At 38.1% G+C, this 15,990-nt stretch overlaps 1 protein-coding gene across 10 annotated transcripts in view; it reads left to right on the top strand.

Annotated features, from left to right (window-relative positions):
* MEF2A (myocyte enhancer factor 2A) overlaps positions 1–15,990 on the top strand; it is a 201,174-nt gene that overhangs the window by 105,034 nt on the left and 80,150 nt on the right. The gene's annotated exons all lie outside the window — the stretch shown is intronic.

The following is a 15,990-nucleotide window of genomic DNA, read 5'->3' as shown; positions in this document are numbered from 1 at the left end:
GAGGACCGGTTTCCTGAGCATGTGCAGTGTAAACGTAAAATAGGGTTTATTAGGGACTAAAATACAATCAGAGAATTAGCAAAGCACCTAAGATCCCTTCCATGGACAGAGGGCCTGGTGGGCCGCAGTCCATAGGGTCGCAAAGAGTTGGACATGACTGAGTGACTAATAGTTAAGATCCCTTTCACTCTCAATATGCATCCCATAGAGGGTCATGTTTAAATTGAACAGAGATAGACTGGAGGAGAAGGCAGTGGCACCCCACTCCAGTACTCTTGCCTGGAAAATCCCATGGACAGAGGAGCCCAGTAGGCTGCAGTCCATGGGGTCGCGAAGAGTCGGACACAACTGAGCGACTTCACTTTCATGTATTGGAGAAGGAAATGGCAACCCACTCCAGTGTTCTTGCCTGGAGAATCCCAGGGACGGGGGAGCCTGGTGGGCTGCCATCTATGGGGTCGCACGGAGTTGGACACGACTGTATCAACTTAGCAGCAGCAGTAGCAGATAGACTGGTACTTCCCTGATAGCTCAGTTGGTAAAGAATCCACCTGCAGTGCAGGAGACCCTGGTTTGATTCCTGGGTCAGGAAAAACCCCTGGAGAAGGGAAGGGCTACCTACTCCAGTATTCTGGCCTAGAGAATTCCATGGACTGTATAGTCCATGGAGTTGCAAAGAGTTGGACATGACCGAGCGACTTTCACTTTCAGACTAGAACTACCAGTGGAAAAAGGACTCCACATGTTTAGAGGGAAAGGAGAACTAGGAATAGGTAAGTGACTGTGTAATGGAACTTTTTAAGTTAAAGAAATGACCTGTTTTTAAAAAATAGAAAGTGCTGCTATATATCAGCAACTAGAATTAGCCTGTTTCTATGTTGAATGTGCCTGCTAAGTTGCCAAATGAAACAAGGATATCTGCTTATTTTTAATGTCATATTAAGTATAGACAATTTGTCATAAATTAAAAGGGTATCTTAATTTTATAGATTTTGGAATTTGTGTATTCTGAGTTAAATGTTTCATTGTTCTTTCATTGAAAGGGGAAAAATTGTTTCCATGCAGAAGAGATGTCATGTCCAGCTTTGAATACCTCCTTTACCTGAAAGACTGTTAGGCCCTAGGAACTCATTAAAAACTTACAACCTACATATGAGATTAAGTGTATTGCAAATAGAAATAGGTAATAGGAATGTTTATGGAAGGAACCACCAACCTCTGATGGTGGAGTAGTTCATGGAGCAGTTACTGAAGATTGTTGTTCAGTCGCTCAGTTGTGTCTCATTCTTTGTGACCCCATGGACTGCAGCACGCCTGGCTTCTGTGTCCTTCACTATCTCCTGGAGTTTGTTCAAACTCATGTCCGTTGAGTTGATGATGTCATCCAACCATCTCATCCTCTCTCATCCCCTTCTCTTCCTGCCTTCAATCTTTCCCAGCACGAGGGTCTTTTCCAGTAAGTTCGCTCTTAGTTTTAGGTGGCCAGAGTATTGGATATTCAGCATCAGTCCATTCAGTGAGTGTTCCAGTTGATTTTCTGTAGGATTGACTCATTTGATCTCCTTGCAGTCCAAGGGACTCTCAGGAACCTCCTCCAGCACCGCAGTTCAAAGGCATCGATTCTTTGGCACTAAGCCATTTTTATTGCCCAGCTCTCACATCCTTACCTCCCCTAGCTTTGTTCATAGTGATGCTTCCTAAGGCCCACTTCACTTCGCATTCCAGGATGTGTGACTCTAGGTGAGTGATCACACCATCGTGGTTATCTTGGTTGTTAAGATCTTTTTTGTATAGTTCTTCTCTGTATTCTTGCCACCTGTTCGTAATATCTTCTGCTTCTGTTAGGTCCATACTGCTTCTGTCCTTTATTGTGCCCATCTTTGCATGAAATGTTCCCTTGGTATCTCTAATTTTCTTGAAGGGATCTCTAGTCTTTCTTATTCTATTGTTTTCCTCTATTTCTTTGCATTGATCACTGAGGAAGGCTTTCTTATCTCTCCTTGCTATTCTTTGGAACTCTGCGTTCAAATGGGTATGTCTTTTCTTTTCTCCTTTGCCTTTTGCTTCTCTTCTTTTCACAGCTCTTTGTAAGGCCTCCTCAGACAACCATTTTGCCTTTTTGCAGTTTTTTCTTGGGGATGGTCTTGATCACTGCCTCCTGTACAAAGTACCGAACCTCCGCCCATAGTTCTTCAGGCACTCTGTCTATCAGATCTGATCCCTTGAATCTCTTTGTCACTTCCACTGTATAATCGTAAGGGATTTGATTTAGGTCATACCTGAATGGTCTAGTGGTTTTCCCTACTTTCTTTGATTTAAGTCTGAATTTGGCAATAAGGAGTTCATGGTCTGAGCCACAGTCAACTCCCCGTCTTGTTTTTGCTGACTATATAGAGCTTCTTGATCTTTGGCTGCAAGGAATATTAATCAATCTGATTTTGGATTTGACCATCTGATGATGTCCATGTGTAGAGTCTTCTCTTGTGTTGTTGGAAGACGGTGTTTGCTATGACCAGTGTGTTCTCTTGGGAAAACTCTGTTAGCCTTTACTGTGCTTCATTTTGTACTCCAAAGCCACATTTGCCTGTTACTCCAGGTATCTCTTGCTTTTGCATTCCAGTCCCGTATAATGAAAAGGACATCTTTTTTGGGTGTTAGTTCTAGAAGGTCTTGTAGATCTTCATAGAACCATTCAACTTCAACTTTTTCAGATTGAAGAAATTAACTGGTTGGGACATAGACTTGGATTGCTATTATCAGAGATCATTCTGTTGTTTTCGAGATTGCACCCAAGTACTGCATTTCTGACTCTTTTGTTGACTATTAAGGCTACTCTATTTCTTCTAAGGGATTCTTGCTCACAGCAGTAGATACAATGGTCATCTGAGTTAAATTCACCCATTCTGGTCCATTTTAGTTCACTGATTCCTGAAATATCGATGGTCACTCTTACCATCTCCTGTTTGACCATTTCCAATTTACCTTGATTTGTGGATCTAACATTCCTGGTTCCTATGCAGTATTGTTCTTAACGGCATCAGACTTTACCTCCATCACCAGTCACATCCACAGCTGGGTGTTGTTTTCGCTTTGGCTTAGTCTCTTCATTCTTTCTGGAGTTATATCTCCCTTCTTCTCCAGTAGCATATTGGACACCTACTGACCTGGGAGTTCATTTTGCAGTATATCTTTTTGCCCTTTGATTCTGTACTACATACAATAGTCACATCCTTATGTGACTACTGGAAAAACCATGACTTTGACTATATGGACCCTTGTAGGCAAAGTAATGTCTCTGCTTTTTAATAGTGTCTGGGTTTGTTACTGCTTTTCTTCTAAGGATCAAACAGTAATACCAAATAGAGTTTTGAATTACTAGAGTTTTTGAGCTCATAAGATAAATATCATACTTCATATCATTGGAACAACATGCGTTCTTTTGTGCAGCATTATCTTTGTGAAATTCTTCACTGTTATTGTTGCATGGAGATACACTTTGTAAATTTTCATTGATGTATAATATTCCATTGTGCGGATAGAACACAGTCTGTGTGTGTGTGTGTGTGTGTGTGTGTGTGTGTGTATACACACACATATATACATTTTTCTCTTGTAAATAGGCTTTTGGGTTTTACATCTACTGTTCATTTGGAACTTGGTTTTTGTGTGGTTTGAGGTGTAGGGGGTCAAAATTTGCCACTTTTCAGATGGATACTCTGTTGGTCCTTGTGCCTTTTATTGCAGAAATCATCCCAGGAAGGCACAAAGAAACACAAGCTATTCATAAAAAAGTTCAACAACAGGCATAATTAATCTGTGGTGCTAGAGGTTGGGTTTCTGACCTTACTTGAGACAAGATGATAATGATTGGAAACAGGACAAAGAGGGTTTCTGGATTATGCTAAATATAATGCCGTATTCTTTTTTTTTTTTCCCCCAAAAATTCAGTGAGCCACACACTTAGGATTTGTGGGTTTTCATTTATGTTATACTTTAATACGAAGTTTACTTTTTTAAAAGAAGTATTAGAAGGACAAGAAGGACAAACACAGTTTCACCAGGAGCTTCTAGCTGGAAGTCAAGTCTTTCATCCCTCTAGAGTTTTGGCATCTTCAGTCCTTCTTGCTTCAGCAGCTTTCTGATGTCTTAGAACAGGTATTTGGTGTATTTCACTGTTTTTTATAGTTGATATTGGTGGGTTCTTTGGTCTTCCACCAGTCACTCCATTTAGAGGCAGACATCCTCTTACACTTTAAAAAAAAATGAGTTGAAAAGTTATTTTAAGGCAGAATACAGAGCACAATACCTCAAACACTGTTACTTTTCCAGAAGTAATGTAGGTCAATTCTGACATATTTGCTGCAGATACCTTCCCTTGTAAAAGAAGAAAATTAGAAATGTACTTCCTTTGTAATTTTTGCAAGTCTCACTCTTCTTTCCCAAAGGAACCCTGCATAATGGATTTAATTTCTATTTTCTTTGTTATTTAAGCATACTATTATTATTTCAACACAGTTTTAAAATCTTACATAATAGCATTCTCATCTGCATTTGCTATTTCACTCAATGTAGTGTTTCAGGCATTTGTCTGTGTAACTCATTCAGGTAGTACAAGTGATTTGTAGGAAAGAATGTGCCTCAATTCATTTATCAGTACTTCTGTCAGAGAACGTTTAGGTTGTTTCCAGTTGTTTAGAAATTTTGCTGCATGTTATGTTAGGAATGATGCCCAGGCTACGTCTGTGGACATGCTGCTGTGATTCTGGAGGGGTTGCTGGGTTGAGTGTATCCATCATAATTGTACTGTGAGGTTTCAAGTGGCTCTGCCAAGCGGTTTTACCAGATATACTATAGTAATCTATGAAAATTTCTTCTGTACACTTTACCTTTCTTCTTCCTGTGTTTCTCACTTTATGTTTTTTCATTTTGTTTTGCATATTTTGTGGCCTAATGAAGGTAAAATGTTACCTTTTTGTGGTTTTGCTGGGTTGTTGATTTTTTTCTTAGAAATTCTTCATATATTCCAGATATTAATTCTGTGTGTACTTAATCTGTTTCAGATGGTATATTTCAGTCTTTACCAAAACACTTTATAAAAACACTTTTATGACTGGATGTATTACAGTGTTTCTTAGTTTATTTTGCCTTTAACAATAGATTATGAACACTTTAAAATGAGTTAAGGCTTGCTTCATTTTCTAAATCATAATCAGTTTTTAAATGTTCCAGTTGAACTTTAGATAAATGTGTATTCTTTTAATTGTTGCATACAGGATTCTACATGTCTGTTAGTTCAGTCTTATTTTGTGTTCAGATTATCTGTATTCTTTGTATTTTATTTATGTATTTGGTTTTGGCTCAGTGAGACCTGTCAATAATTACACTTACCACAATAAATGGATTTGTCATTTTCTGTATATATTGTACTAGTTTAATACATATTGTTTTAGATATTTGGGGACTATTTCATTAGGCTTATATGTATTTAGAATTGTTATGTGTTCTTGGTGAATTTTTTAATTACGTACTGACTTTTTCTGTCCTTAGTAAGGCATGCTGTTTTAAACTACTTAAATCTACTGTCTCACATTACTATAGCTACTACATCTCTCTTTTGGCTAATATTTTCTTGACAGGTCTAGTTCTCTACATATACATTCAACCTATATCTTTATACTTAAGGTGTATTTTTGTAAATAGTATATGGCTGGATTTTTTTTAATCTATTCTGATAATATATCTTGACACCCCAGTTTCCTTGGACCTCACTCTTTATCATCCTTTGTATGTATATTTGGACTATTTTATATCATCTTAGTTGATTATTTCGATTTACTATGAGAATCTAATAGAGGTCCTACAGGTAAAACTCACATAAGAGTAGGTGTGACCTCCAAAACTTGGTCCCCCTAAAGTTGTTAATCTTTATACTTGTCCAAAATGAGCCTCCAGTGATTGATTAATTACAGTTCAGATTTTCCTACTCTTGTACTGATTCCTGTGGCGGTTTCTGTTTATGGCTCTGGTGATTTATGGTTCATAGTATCTGTCTGTCTGTCTCCATTTTGGCGGGTGGGGCAGAAGTTGCCCTGGGACCTCAGAAGAAGAGTTGTTAATTTTCATTTTGTTCTGCTTTATTACTCAAGTGGCAACTTCCACTAGAGTTGGAAGTGCTAGAACAGACACTTGAAGTCTCTCCTGGACTTTAAATTCAACAATGAAATAAAGATATGTCTAAATGTATATGGTGTAAAAATTTTGCAGGTACTTGATATTTAAAATATAAAAGATCTTTTGGAGATAGTATAATCTAACCTTCTTGGATTCAAAGAATTGTATTAGTCTAGATTTGACACAAAATCAGGAGAGCTGGTTAGGTTAAAATAAAATCTACCTCAGTTTATAGTGACACTGAATTTTGTAGGCTAGCCTTTAGTCCTATTCTTTTTCTTTATAGTGACTATAATACTGGAATAAAATTAAAATTTAAAAATAAAATTTATGTTTATTTTGACTAATACTGAAATGGCTTTATTAATACTGATTTCTTCCATTTAAATTTTATAACATTTAAAATGAAAGGCTTAATATGTCTCAAGTAGAAAAATGTATAAACCTGTTGCAAAATAAAGATTCAGATTTATAGGTGGAATTCTTGGTAATCAGAGTAATGGTGGCTGAATAAATCCTAACTTTTCTAACATAATTTCTCCAAAACTAAATGTAGAAAAACAGGAATATAAAACCTACAACGTTGGCACAACTAGAAGGCAAAGAATGTCTAAATTCACATTACCTTTAGGTAGAAAATTATTTCCAAGTCACCGTGTGCTATTTCTTGGACATCTGTTGCAAGTCTTTTTGGTGAACCAAGCATACATAGATCAGGAAAAAGTATGTGGGAAAAGAGAAGAGGAGACCTTGTAGCTATCTTAAGACTGATTTGAAATCACTTCCAAAAAGAGGAATTCTATACTAAGTCCAAAAATTCTGGAAAATACTCCTTGTAGATCAGAAGAGACCACAGGTAAAGAAAGGACTAAAAGTATATGCCCAAGCAAGTCTGTAGTCTTGAAAAGGCATCTGTTTCAGGGAAAAGAGGGCAAAAAGGAAGGCAGAGGTACTTTTTGGAAAATGTTAGGTAAATGGAAATTAAGAGAAGATACACACACACACACACACACACACACACACACATACACATCCTTCAAGACAAAAGAATATGCAAAGACACAAAACACTTTTCCCCACTGCCAGTACTCCCCCCAAAAGGCTTTCATTAAAGGGACCATACTTAACTGCTTTAAAAGGAGAGATGCTCTTGAACGAAGAATATTTTCAATCACTACCCACTAACTGCTGCTAATTCTTTCTGTAGAAATTCAATGATGCAGGCAATCTTCTTCTATATCAGTTCAGTTCAGTCGCTCAGTCATGTTCAACTCTTTGTGACCCCATGGAAGCAGCACACCAGGCTTCCCTGTCCATCACCAACTCCTGGAGCCTTCTCAAATTCATGTCAGTGATGCCATCTAACCATCTTATCCTCTGTTGTCCCCTTCTCCTCTCACCTTCAATTTTTCCCAGCATCAGGGTCTTTCCCAGTGAGTCAGTTCTTCACATCAGGTGGCCAAAGTATTGGAGTTTCAGCATCAGTCCTTCCAGTGAATATTCAGGACTGATTTCCTTTAGGATGGACTGGTTGGATGTCCTTACAGTCCAAGGGACTCTCAAGAGTCTTCTCCAGCACCACAGTTCAAGAGCATCAATTCTCCAACACTCAGCTTTCTTTATAGTCTGTCACATCCATACATGACCACTGGAAAAACCATAGCCTTGACTAGACGGACCTTTGTTGGCAAAGTAATGTCTCTGTTTTTTAACATGCTGTCTAGGTTGGTCATAGCTTTTCTTCCAAAGAGCACGCATCTTTTAATTTCATGGCTGCAGTCGTCATCTGCAGTGATTTTGGAGCCCCCCAAAATAATGTTTCTCACTGTTTCCAGTGTTTCCCCATCTATTTGCCATGAAGTGATGGGACCAGATGCCTTGATCTTAGTTTCCTGAATGTAGAGCTTTAAACCAACTTTTTCACTCTCCTCTTTCACTTTTATCTCCTATATAAACTATTATAAGAAAACAAAATAATATTTATAGCTATTCATGTGACAAGATTGTTCCCCAAACAATGAAGCAGTGGGGGGAAAAACTGCTAATGGCTATCCACGCTGAAATAAATTTCTTTAAATAAGTATTTAGGAGTGTTAGAGACAAAAATCAAGACTCAGAATTTTGAATACTAAGAATGGAAATGGATTTTTTTTTTTAAGAAAGAATGGTTGAAGCAAAGTGATTAAGCTGTTGATTGAAAGAAAAGAAGATAAAATAATATTAAAACAAAGACTAAATTACAAAGTGGCCAAGGAATATATACTCAAATGAAACTTTAATATTAATTGAAGGAAGGTAGGAACAGCTAAATGAATGAAAATAAGTAATTTCAAAGGGTTTACAAGAAAATGTTTGAAAGGGAGATAAAGAAGATACAACTTATAATTTCAGTCCTTAAAGGAAAAAAAAAATGAAACCATAGAACTGACATATAATTAAAGTTTTCATAAATAAGATGCCAAGGATTAGGTGGACCTGTGGAGATCAGCTTTGATACATATCCTACTGAAACTGTTATAATAGGGTGTTTTTTTGGTAGTTGAATGAACTTTATTTTTCATTCTGCTACTGACTATCTTTGTAAAACTGAATCTGATTACAAATATTGATTAGTTTTCTTTTTTTTAGTTCCAGGAATTAATTTTTTCGTAGGGATTTTTCACATGGGCAATCATGTCATCTATGAATAAAGACAATTTTATTTTCTTCTAATTTGTTTACATTTCCTTTCTATCCTCCTTTCTTTTTTTCTCTTATTTTTTTATTGGAGTGTAATTGCTTTCAAATGTGTCAATTTCCTTTGTATAACAAAGTGAATTAGCTATATGTTTACAGAGATCCTCTTGAAACTCCCTCCCAACCCTGCCCCATCCCACCCCTCTGGGTCATCACAGAACACCAAGCTGAGCTCCCTGTTCTGTAAAGCCACTTCCAACTGCTTACCTGTTTTACAGATGGTAGTGTATATATGTCAGTGCTACTCTCCCAGTTCATCCCACCCTTCCCTACATACCCATTATCTTCTCTACATCTCCATAGATTTTAAGATAAAGAAAAAGATCATCAGAGCTTCTGGTGTAAAACTGCAGCAAATTTGTAAGTACAGAGAATTAGACTGGCATCAAATTTTGCAAAATCAAGATACAAAGCAAGACAACAGAGCAGCATTTTCAGTAAATGCAGGGGAAAATATCTGAAGGTAGGATTTCGTTTGTAGTTAAGCTGTATTCAAATACAAAGATGTTTCAAGTTAAACCTACGAGAGCTCAGGTAATTCTATACTCAAGAGCTATTATTGTGCAGTCTAGTAGAAGATAAGCTCCATACAGCTGAGAGATGCCTGAGGAAATATGCAAAAAGATCCTTGACCGACATTTAATATACTTGACTATGGATATAAGCCTAAAGCAACAATGGGGGCAAGGGTGGAAGAATAATATATATTATTTATTATATATTACTTTGTTTTGAAAAGAGACAAATAATGCAGCTGAGACATGGTAAAAAGAAAAGGGAAACAGGAAAGTAGAACAGGCATGCTGGTAATTATTTATGCAATAGGTGGGAGTTAAAAAATATCATTGAGATTTGACACACCAAATAGTGAGGGATTAAACATGAAAACAGAGACTAAGGGCATTTGCAAAAGTTGTAACTACAAAGATAACCACTAGAACAAAAATGCTAATCTTCATTGAATTTTTCTCAAGCAAAGAAAACACATCATTTAGAAGAAAATAACAGGAAATATATATAATACATATAAATATTAAAGTACTAAAATATCAATGAAATCTCTGTTATCAGTCACATCAGTAAATGTGAATGGTACTGTTTATTTAAAGAAAAAATGTTTCCATTTAGTTCACAAGGTCCAGTTATTGACAGAAGGAGACACACCTCAAATAGAATGATCAGAAAGAAAGAGATGAGAAAAAGTGTACCAGACAAATGAAAGCAATGAGAAAACAGATAGAATCCTGATATTAAACACTGTAGGGTTGAAGACAAAAAGCATTAAATGGGACAAAGAAAGATACTTCTCAATGCTGAAAGCTGTAATTCATCTTGACGATGTAAGAATTAGGAATACTGATATACTAAATACTACCTTTACCAATCAAAAACTAAAAGAGAAACAAACATAAGTGGAAACTAATAATTAAAGATACTTAAACACATTAGTCTGAGTATGAAATAGATCAAATGGACAAAAAATAATTGATGGTATACCAGAGCTAAGTGGCATAATGAATAAAATTGACATTAAGTGACATATTGAACACTACACTGAGAAAATAGTGTATACAAGTATATGTAGAGCATTCACCAAATTGATTAAAAATTACCTACCCAACCAAAGAAGCATCAGTAAATTCAATAAAGGAGAATATTAAAAACATATACTGACTGCCAGGTAGTAAACCTAAAAATTGTGTTGTTGGGTTTTCTTTTTTTTTCTTGTCTGTGCTGGGTCTTTGCTTGTGAGCATGGGCTTTCTCTAGTTGCAGTGAGTGGGAGCCTACAGTTGTGGTGTGCAGAAAAAGAAATAAGATTTTTATTTTGCACCTTGTAAGAGTAGTAACATTTATATGAAAAAATTATGAAATTATTCAAAAGAGTACCTCAGAACTATACTGTTTGACTTACACATTCATGAGGTGTGGCTCAATGAGGAAAACAAAAAGTATTGGATCAGTTCAGTTCAGTCAGTCAGTTGTGTCTGATGCTTTGCAACCCCATGGACCGCAGCACGCCAGGCTTCCCTGTCCGTCACCAGTTCCCGGAGCTTGTTCAAACTTATCTCCATCGAGTCAGTGATACCATCCAACCATCTCATCCTCTGTCGTCCCCTTCTCCTGCCTTCAGCCTTTCCCAGCATCAGGGTCTTTTCTAAGGAGTCAGTTCTTCGCATCAGATAGCCAAAGTATTGGAGCTTCAGCTTCAGCATTAGTCCTTCCAATAAATATTCAGGACTGATTTCCTTTAGGATGGACTGGTTGGATCTCCTTGTAGTCCAAGGGACTCTCAAGAGTCTTCTCCAATGCCACAGTTCAAAACAATGTCAAAGTACTCTTTGATAAGAGTCCCAGTTTCATAAAATGCTGACAAGATCCCTTATATGTATCATCTGAATGTACATATGATTTTACGATCTTGTACAAAAATGTGAAATGAAAAATACTAAGTTGAAAACATGGGTTAAAAGGACGCAAGCAGAACACATTATATTCCATATATACATTTATATAAAATCATATATTTGTGTGTTTGTATTTTAAGGGCTTTTTTAAAAGATGAAATAATGATAAGAGATTTTTCTTTTTTTTTTTAAAGAGAAAGAAATACATGTAATGTGAAGAGTGTTCCACAGAGAGGGGAAATAGCCAGGTTCCTAAGACAGGGAGTAGTAGCTGGTGGTGAAGAAAACCCACACACTGTACACACCAGCGCAGCATAGCGTGTGTGAGAGAGGGAGAGAGGAAATAAAGTCAGATGGTTTGAAGCCAGATCATTTACTTTGTTTCCTTAATGAGTTTGGTTATTACTTTCAGTGCAGTGAGAAACTCTATAAACTCCTACTTATACATTTTGATTTATGATTCAGGTATATCAGTCTGTCAGGTATGTGGCTAATAAACTGTAGGGTGCAATAGGTAAAGCAGGAAATCTAATAAGGTGATTCTATAAGTAATTCACATGAGACACCATGTTACCTAGCCTGGTGGTATAGTGGTATAGATAGAAGTGGATAGATTTGGGATATGTTTTAGAGGTGGAGTTTACTGAAATTTACTGAAGGAATAGGTAGAGTAGATTATTGTGATTAGAGAGATAAAGGATAACTCTTAGATATTATTTGATTTTGTTTGAATGGATGACAGTGCCATTTGCTGAACTGGAGGAGACTGTAGAAAGAGCATATTTGTTGCCTTTAAAATTATGAAGCTAGATAGCTGGATGCAATTACCTGGAAGGACTGTGAGGGTAAAGAGAAGGGACCCTTGATCTAAAGCCCACAGGCACTTTAATGTGTAGAGATTGAGCAGAGGAAGACGGTATAGCTCTAAAGGCTGAGAGGAAGAAGTCATTCAAGTAGGAGGAAAACTAGGACAGTGTGGCGCCATAAACAATTGGAAAAGAAAATGTTTGAAGATTGAGAACATGGTCAAATTTGTCAAATGAAATACATGGTAAAATAAGGGGGAAAAAGTGATCATTGACTTCAATCACATAAATTGAAGATCAGTGTGATCATATTGGCCAGTCTTAGCAGAATATGAGGACTGGAAGTCTGATTGCAGTAGGTTGGGGAGAGAATAGGTGGTGAGAAATTAGAGGTGATAACTATAGACATATCTTTCAAATATTTTTACTCTGAAGTAGAGCAGAAAGAAGGGCAAGAAGGGGTGGTGACTGGAAAGGCAGCATGAAGTCAAAGAAGATGCTCAAGCATGTTGCTGTTTATGGCCTTTGATCTGACAGAGAGGAAGGAAACCATGATGAGGGAGGAGAGTGCAGCATCTGGAAAAAAAATAGGAACAGAGATGTCAGTAGTAACAGCAGAGACGGAAGAGCGTGGAAACGAACAGACAAGCGGTTGGACAGATAGATTCAGTGATGGGAAGTGAGATGGTTGCTGCTTCTGTTTTCTCAGTGGTTTGAAGCAGGGTTATCAGTGGTTTAAAGCAGGGTTGTCAGTGGAGAGTGGATTGAGGGAGAGAAGATAGGAAGTATCTCCACCTGGAAAATGGGCTTTGTTGTCATTCAGTCGCTCAGTCCTGTCTCACTCTTCCTGACTCAATGGTCTGCAGCACACCAGGCCCCACTGTCCTTCACCATCTGCCAGAGCTTGCTCAGAGTCATGTCCATTGAGTGAATGATGCCAACCATCGTCCTTTTTTGTCCCCTTCTCCTCCTGCCTTCAATCTTTCCCAGCATCAGGGTCTTTTCTAATGAGTCAACTCTTCACATCAGGTGGCCAAAGTATTGGAGCTTCAGCTTTAGCATCAGTCCTTCCAATGAATATTCAGGACTGATTTCCTTTAGGATGGACTGGTTTGATCTTTCAGTCCAAGGGACTCTCAAGAGTCTTCTCCAACACCATAGTTCAGAAGCATCAATTCTTCATTATTCAGCTTTCTTTCTGGTCCAATTCCCACATCCATACATGACTACTGGAAAAATTTGACTAGATGGACCTTTGTTGGTAAAGTAATGTCTCTGCTTTTTAATATGCTATCTAGGTTGGTCATAGCTTTTCTTCCAAGGAGCAGGTGTCTTTTAATTTCATGGCTGCAGTCACCATCTGCAGTGAATTGGGAGCCCAAGAAAATAAAGGCTTCCACTGTTTCCATTGTTTCCCCACCTATTTGCCATGAAGTGATAGAACTGGATGCCATGATCTTTGCTTTTTGAATGTTGAGTTTTAAGCCAACTTTTTCACTCTCTTTCAGTTTCATCAAGAGGCTCTTTTGTTCCTCTTTGCTTTCTATAAGGAGGCTGTCATCTGCATGTCTGAGGTTATTGATATTTTTCCATACATAGAGTACATCATGCGCAGTGCTGGGCTGGATGAAGCACAAGCTGGAATCAAGATTGCCAGGAATAAGGAGTTCATGATCTGAACCACAGTCAGCTCCCAGTCTTGTTTTTTCTGACTGTATAGAGCTTCTCCATCTTTGGCTGCAAAGAATATAATCAATCTGATTTTGGTATTGACCATCTAGTGATGTCCATGTGTAGAGTTGTGTCTTGTGTTGTTGGATGAGGGTGTTCACTATGACCAGTGCGTTCTCTTGGTAAATTCTGTTAGCCTTTGCCCTGCTTTGTTTTGTACTCCAATCCCAAATTTGCCTGTTACTCCAGGTTTCTCTTGACTTCCTACTTTCGTGTTCCAATCACCTATGACGAAAAGGACATCTTTTTTTGGTGTTAGTTTTAGAAGGTCTTGTAGGTCATCATAGAGCCATTCAGCTTCTTCAGCATTAGTGGTTGGGGCACAGACTTGGATTGCTGTGATATTGAATGGTTTGCCTTGGAAACAGAGATCATTCTGTCATTTTTGAGATTTCACCCAAGTACTGCATTTTGGACTCTTGTTGACTGTGAAGGCTACTCCGTTTCTTCTAACGGATTCTTGCCCACAATAGTAGATATAATGGTCATCTGAATTAAATTCACTCATTCCAGTCCATTTTAATTCACCGACTCCTAAAATGTTCATATTCACTCTTACCATCTCCTGTTTGACTACTTCCAGTTTACCTTGATTCGTGGGACCTAACATTCCAGGTTCCTATGTAATGTTCTTTACAACATTGGACTTTGCTTTTACCACCAGACACATCCACAACTGGGTGTTGTTTCCACTTTGACTCAGACTCTTCATTACTTCTGGAACTATTTCTCTGCTCTTCTACAGTAGCATATTGGTCATCTGTCAATGTGGGTAGTTCATCTTTCAGTGTCATATCTTTTTTCCTTTTCATACTGTTCTTGGGGTTCTCAAGGTAAGAATGCTGAGGTGGTTTGCCTTCCCCTTCTCCAGTGGACCACGTTTTGTCAGGGCTCTTCACCCTTACCCATGCGTCTTGGGTGGCCATGTGCATGGCTCATACTTTCATTGAGTTAGACAAGACTGTGATCCATGTGATCAGTTTGGTTAGTTTTCTGTGATTGTGGTTTTCATTCTCTCTGCCGCGGGGTCAGGGGCACTGTATACAACAGTCCTGGTTGCCAGTGGCATGCTGGCTTAAGTCCTTTTGAAGGAGGTGGTCATTATGCCATAATCCCTACCATAGTTTGGCCTGAGGCCAAACTACAGGGAGGGAACACAGTCCCACCCATCAGCAGAAAATTGGATTAAAGATTTACTGAGCATGGCCCCGCCCATCAGAGCAAGACCCAATTTGCACAATAGCCAGTACCTCCCATCAGGAAGCTTCCACAGGCCTCTTATCCTTATCCATCAGAATGGGCTAATGGGACAAATGAGCTAAGTTACAATGTCAGGCAGTGTTAAGTGTTAAGATTTATGGTCATCAGTTTAGAAAAACAAAGGGGATATGGATGTGAGTGTGCATGCACATTTATGTTCCCAGTAATTGTCAGGCACTTGCATAAAGGAATAAATGAGCAAAGAGTTAGACACGACTGAGAGACTTTCACTTACTCAGAGATACTTATTTGACACTTAGCAGTGCATGGGGAAGAATAACCTCGAGGTCACCACAAGGAGAGTTTGAAAAGTGAAAGTCACTCAGTCATGTCTGACTTTTCTGACCCCATGGACTATACCGTCCATGAAATTCTCTAGGCCGGAATACTGTAGTGGGTAGCCTCTCCATTTTCCAGGAATCTTCCCAACCCAGGGATTAAACCCGGGTCTCCCTCATTGCAAATAGCTTGAGCTTCAAAACATTGGGGGTTTTTAGAGAAGAAAGGAAAATTGAGGAGAGAATGGGAAGCAAAAAAAGGACATATCTTCCAGACCCTTGAGTACTGGAGATGTAGTATTGAAAAGAAACAAATTAGTCTCTATTTGAGAGGGCTTCAGGTGACAGGTTTCAGTTAGAGAAATATTAAAAGAAGACTTTGAGGACATTGGGGATCTAGACTATGAATTTTCATGGGTGCATTAGAAGGGGTTGGAAAGGAGAAGGATAACTTAGATTAGTGGATGTATTTTGTTGTTTAAAGATTAAAGTCTGAGTAATGATGGATTCCCTGATGGCTCAGCAGGTAAATAATCCAGTACAATGCAGGAGATACAGGAGATGCGGGATCCATTCCTGGGTCGGGAAGATGGAGCCACTC

This window comes from Dama dama, chromosome 13 (assembly GCF_033118175.1).
Source record: "Dama dama isolate Ldn47 chromosome 13, ASM3311817v1, whole genome shotgun sequence".
Classification (NCBI taxonomy): Eukaryota; Metazoa; Chordata; class Mammalia; order Artiodactyla; family Cervidae; genus Dama; species Dama dama.
Note: the sequence above shows the minus strand (reverse complement) of the source record. Positions and strands in the feature narration are given on the sequence as shown.